Source organism: Micromys minutus (genome assembly GCF_963924665.1).
Source record: "Micromys minutus genome assembly, chromosome: 5".
In the NCBI taxonomy this organism is placed as follows: domain Eukaryota; kingdom Metazoa; phylum Chordata; class Mammalia; order Rodentia; family Muridae; genus Micromys; species Micromys minutus.
Genome location: NC_137974.1, coordinates 46,941,076 through 46,947,449, shown reverse-complemented (window position 1 = coordinate 46,947,449; position 6,374 = coordinate 46,941,076).

The window sequence follows — 6,374 nt, the reverse complement described above, 5'->3', positions numbered from 1 at the left end:
GCACACAGAGCAGGGTGTACAAAGCTCCCCCCCACCCCCGTGTTTGGCGGGTCATTTCTTCTTTCTCCTGCTGAAGAAAAAAAGTAACTTGAATTACATATTTTCCTGATCGTAGGCAAGAGTTGCCCATGCCTGTGTTCTTCTTCAAAGAATGCAGCTATCTACAGAAGCTTCCACCCTCTAGGAGTTTGTTCAAAAACCACCATCGGAGTACCAACCCCATCTACATCCAGACACAAAATGAACTATAGGAAAACCTTTCGTGGGCTCAACCTCCAGTTTCACAGAACGCAGACAAAACTGTTTGGATTCTGTAAACCCGCCCCACAGTTACCTGGCAACAGCCAGGTATGCTCCGCCCCAGTTACCTGGCACTATAAAAGGGGCTGCTTGCCCCCTGCTCTTTCTCTTGATCTCTCTTCTCTTGCCCTTACCCCCTTTGTCCCTCCTCTCCCCTTCCCTTCCCCCCCTCTGTCCATGTGCTCATGACTGTCCACTACCCTCTTAACTCCCCTCCCCATGCCCTGAATAAACTATTCTATAGTGGCTGGTCCCTGGGGCGGGGGGGAAGAGATGCCTCAGCATGGGTACGCCCGAGGCATCCCCCTTGCCCCTATGCCTCGTGGCACCTCCATGGTCCATATCCCCCACACCCTTTATCTTTTTTCCTAACATTGGTGCCGAAACCCGGGGCATACCTTTTATTTATTTATTTATTTATTTATTTTTAATAAACACATCAGACACCACCTGCCTGTACCCGAGAAGTTCCACATACTTTACTTGTGATCAAGGTTTGGGTGAGCACGCCCTCCCCTCACAGCCCCCAAGGATGGCCACTGCAGCTGGACTGACTTGGGATATCTGCAGTTCAACCACCTCTTCAGTGATTCCGGGTGTGAAGACTGTAGTCATGTGACCTTCCGTCCTGCCCAGTGTGAACCTGGGACACAGGTGTGAGCTGGAGGCTACAGCCTGAGCTACCTTTTCAATCCAGAGCCACCTGGGCTGTTCAGACAGCCGGTGACACAGAGAAGAGGCTCTGTAGAGACTGGTTCATTGTGACCCTTGACCTCTCCACGCCCCGCCTTCCACGCACACATCCTCCACTTAGACGGAGGTCCCACCCCACCCCCAAATACTTCTTGTTCAGCCTTGTCTGGCCACATCACTGTCTCCCTTGACTAAAAGGGCCTCAAACATGTTTCCCTCCCTCAATCAACATCTCAGATGGAAACCTCAAAATAAACTATAGGTCAGTTCCCTCATGGATGCTGGGAGCAAGACGAGGTGTACAGGAAGCTCCCATCTGCCACTACATTTTGCCTCTAACAGCTTCTTTTTTTTCCTCAGTACTTACATCATAATTTTTAGAAGAAATAAAAAAAAAAAAAAGTAAGCCACTCTATATAATGTCTAGAAAATCGAAATCTAGGAAATCTGGTAAAATTTGGATATTCATTGCAATATTTTGAGGGTCAGAGGTAATTGTGATTATAAAATAACATCTCCCAGTTCTCTTTCAGCCCCTTGCCATTTACATGTATTTATTCATAGATAACTATAGCAACCAAAGGTCAAATATTTAAATGTAAATGCAAGTCAGGAAAGGATTAAAGGATGGCCTATGTCTCAGGGCTTTGAGAACAGGCTGTATCTTGCAGGTCAGGGAGCCACTCTTAGGCACAGTGTGAGAGTCCGCTCTTCCCTTAGGGGAGCCTTTGCCGGTACCATCTTTGAGCCAGGTGTTGGGAGGTGCCAAGCCTCCTGAGACTTGCCTGGGAGGCCTGGAGCTTCTATCTGGAGACTGCTGGAGCTTGCCGCCTGCAGGGGTACCCTGAGGCACTTGGGCGCATTGCTGCAAGCCAGCCCAGGAGGAATCACTCCAAAAGCACCACATTGGCCACAACCTTTGAGTCCAGGTGGAGGAAGAGGTGACTCTCAGTAGGACAAGCACCCACCGAGGGGAACTGGGCTGTCCTCGTGCCCATACCCATTGGCTGCTGTTACAAAGCTAGCACATGGTACCACACTGACAAATATGGAGAGGGCTAGGATTCTTACCTACTGAGGTAGAAGTAAACCGTGTCACAGTTCCTCTAATGAAGCTGTGAGGAGCTTGTGGGGTTGAGAAGCCAGCCAGCAGATCCAGCAGGGAGGCTCTGCCAGGGCACATTACGGCCAGGCAGCAGGTTGTTTTAACACGGTTTCTCAGAAGTTATTAGTAAGGGCTACACTGCAGGGTAAAAGATGATCCGTCTATTAGCTGGACTCCAGCTACGCTTTGATTGGGGCCTTTGTCATCTGAATAGATCCTGGGGAAATGAGATGTGGAACAATCATTTCTTAGACAAATTTCAGAACATACTCATTTCTTTCTCCCTTCAGGTCCCAAGAGGTGGCCTCTATCACTTTCCCTGTTTATTTAACCCCAGAGGTGTTGTCTAATGACAGTACAGCCTTGTCTGCACAATGAAAACTTTATATCCGTGGTTGCTTCTTAAAATATGCCCACAAAGGACTAAAGAGATGGCTCAGTGATTAAGGGCAATGGCTGCTCGTCCAGAGAACCCAAGTTTAATTCCCAGCATGCTTGTGGCAGCCCACAACTGTCTGTAACTCCAGTTCCAGGGGATCTACCCTCACACGGACATGCATGCAGGCAAAACACCAATTCACGTAAAATAAAAATAAATGATTATTTTTTTTCTGTTTAAAGCATATGTACCAAGTATGAAAATGAATGTCAATACTGCCAATTACAAAATTATCCAGATGGGCTGGAGCGATGGCTCAGCGGTTAGGAGCACCGACTGCTCTTCCAGAGGTCCTGAGTTCAATTCCCAGCAACCACACAGTGGCTCACAACCATCTGTAATGAGATCCGATGCCCTCTTCTGGTTTCTCTGAAGACAGCTACAGTGTACTCATATACATAAAATAAATAAATAAATCTTTAAAAAAAAAAAAAAAACCAAAAAACTATCAGATAACAGGCGTTAAGAACCATGGGTAAAACAAGGTGACTTGGGTCTGGACCAACCCTGGAGGGCACATCAAGAGACAGCAGGAGTCTTACTGTACAATCTGAATTATGGGCCATGTGCAGCATCTATCTCCTCCAAGGGAAAAACGAATTTAAATAACCGAGAACTAAATGTTCAGAATCTAAGCTATTAAAATGCCTTTCCTTAAACTTTCTCAAGAAAGAGAGAGGAGCTGGGCTTCTGAAGAGCCCTCCCCCAACCCCAGTGTTCTTTCAAGGAGGAAGAAAGCATGTGTGGGAGTTAAAAAAAAATGGTTTCGGCTCACAACCATCTGCAGTGGGATCCGATGCCCTCTTCTGGTGTGTCTGAAGACAGCGACAGTGTACTCATAAATAAAATATATCTTAAAAAAAAAAAAAAAGAAGTGACCCAGCATTCTGATTTCAGTTGGCCTCTCTGTAGCTTTCTGTCCGGCTGGCTCCAGGCTTAGCCACTGAGTTCAAACTAAGTGTAGAGAGGAGCTGGCCAAGCTCCACCACTGCTGCTGTGTTCTTAGCCCTCGGTGACCATAGCGCATGTGTAAGAGATGTGCCGTTGGAAGCCCATTAGAATTCTATAGAATCAAAACAGCCTGTTCTAGAATCTGAGAGCTAAAGACTCTGACAATGTTCCCTTCAGTCAACTGAACTATTTAAAATCAATATACGTATCGCTTAAACCCCAATTTCAGTCAAGGAATGTATGCCTATGACGGAAAACATATGCAAAGTCTTTACCTGCTCTGGTAGCCATTTTGAGTCATATGGCATGACCGCTGGAAAAGGCACAATGTCCTCTGCTGTTTCTCAGCACACAGACAGACAGACGGACAGACCCAGCACAGTGAGATATGGAGTCTATCACCAGATTCTGTCGCCCCCAGCATCAGAGTGTACTGATGTTGCTGATGTTAATGTCATCCCAAACAGGCGCATTCCTGCTTGTACAATTACCACCTCTGTCCCAGCCACTAGATAACCCCTCTCTGACCCAAGTCACAAACCCACTGGCCTTACTGTCACCTTAACTATGCATCTGTAAGTCCACAGTCAATGAAAGTCACGAGCTATGGTCTCTTCTAAGGCCATTTATCATGATCAATTCCCACAGCCGACACTAGTTCTTGCTAAAAGTAGCCAAAGGAAACAATAAGACTTTTTAAGTCATGCTCTTCTATTTATAATAATAAAGTAATTCATTATTGAGAAAAATCAAATAATTCAAGAACAAAGGGAGAATCAGATATGAGACTCTGAACTCGGAGCTCAAGTGAGCAGGTCAAAGGATGCCAGCAGACCCCATGGGATTTCAGTGATAGGTGGTTGTGAGCTATCACATGGGTGCTGAGAAGACAACTCAGGACCTCACAGTAGACGCTTGTGCTGACGGCTGGGCCATCAGTGAGCTCTGTAATTTAAAATGTTTTGTTTAAAAAAGACCTGGTTTTCTTCGTTTGTTTGTTTGTTTTTTGTGGTGCCAGGAATCAAACCCAGAGTGTGATGCACGCACGCTGGGTAGATGCTCAAACTAAGCTGCACCCCTGCATGAAAAGCTCTTGGTTTTCTTTTCTTTTTTTAAGATTTATTTATTATATATAAGTGCACTGTAGCTATCTTCAGACACATCAGAAGAAGGCACCAGATCCCATTACAGATGGTTGTGAGCCATCTCTCCTCTTGGTTTTCAATGAACAGAAAAAAAAAGCTCTGTTGAAACAATGAATTCTTTGCTTTGTGCATATACATGGTAGAACAGTTTGTATTTAATTAACATGTAAGTTTACATTATTAAGAAAATGTTTTTTGGGCTGGAAAGATGGCTCAGCAGTTAAGGGCACTTACTGCTCTTCTAGAGGTCCCGAGTTCAAATCCCAGCAACCACATGGTGGCTCACAAGCATCTGTAATGGGATCTGATGCCCTCTTCTGGTGTGTCTGAAGACAGATACAGTGTACTCATATATAATAAATGAATAAATCTTCAGAAAAAGAAAATGTTTTTCAAATGTATATTTTTTTCTTCTATAATCCAAACAGGTGGTAACCATAAATCTGAACTTCACTTTTAAAAATATATTTATTTTTATTTTATGTGTATCAGTTTTGCGTGTGTGTGTGTGTGTGTGTGTGTGTGTGTATGTGTGTGTGTGTGTACTGTGTACATGCCTGGTGCCCTCAGAGGCCAGAATGGGGCATTGGATCCTCTGGTACTGAGTTAAAGATGGTTGTGAGCACAAAGCAGGTCCTTATAAGACCCTGTAAAGCTGATCTTCCTTCAGGTCTGTAGTGCCTTAAGGCTGTGATCATTGGTTCTGTCATCATAGACACGGTCTGTCAGGATGCTTGTGTACAGTAAGGCACTGATATCATACCACAGATGGGCAACCTTCAAGCCACACGACTGCCTCCAGGTATAACCATCTGTCCTTACCTCCCTTGAAGCTGTCCTATGGCACACTCTGGGGTCTCTTCTTCAACTAGAACCCATGTGTTGCAGGTGACCTAAAATGCCAAGAGTTGAATCATGGTGTTAAATCCATTCTACTTACTGGTATTATTTAAATTATTACCCTGAAGCTAGAACTTAAAAATAACATAGCTAGGCAAATTTTGAAGTAACATGAAAAAATTTGGAGGTTTTGTTATGGTTGGAGGCATTATCGGAATTCATGCATTTGCTTCCTGTGTGCATGTTTCCAGATGTGTGTGAAACGCTTTTAGGTTCTCTTCTGGTTACAAATCCTAATACATTATAATAAACAATGTAGCAGAACAAAATCCTCAGGATTGAAGCTGAACAGTGATCTAGGTCCATAAAAACTTCCATGTGTCTTACAATGTTAACCCTCAGTCTATGTTTTGTTGTGGGGCGCTGCCTGCACATTCTCCATTACAAGATGGCGCTGACATCCAGCTGGAGTTAGCAGTAAACAAGTCATGTGTGCACGCGCTGGGTAACTTTCCACTCCTTGAGCTCTGCCTCTCCCGTGGCGTCATAGGGCCTGATGAGTTTCAACCAATCAGGGGGCTCCATGTCCAAGGCGAGGACTGATTCCTATATAAGGGGTCGGGCTAGATAGTTTGGGGTCTTCGTCTTCACTTGTTGCAAGCTTATGCTCTGCCTCTTGAGAGCATTAAAGCTTTACCACAGAAGAATCCTACTCCTGTGCCGCGTCGTTCTTGTTGGCGAGACGGTTGCGCAGGACATTTTGTTACACTGCTATTACAATGTTAACACCCACTCTATGTTTTGCTATACCATGGTGAAGGCTTTCTCTAATTTCCTAAATCAAAGAACTAACGAGCACATATAGTGTGGTGTGGCTGGGGTGCCACAGAGGTCAGCTGCA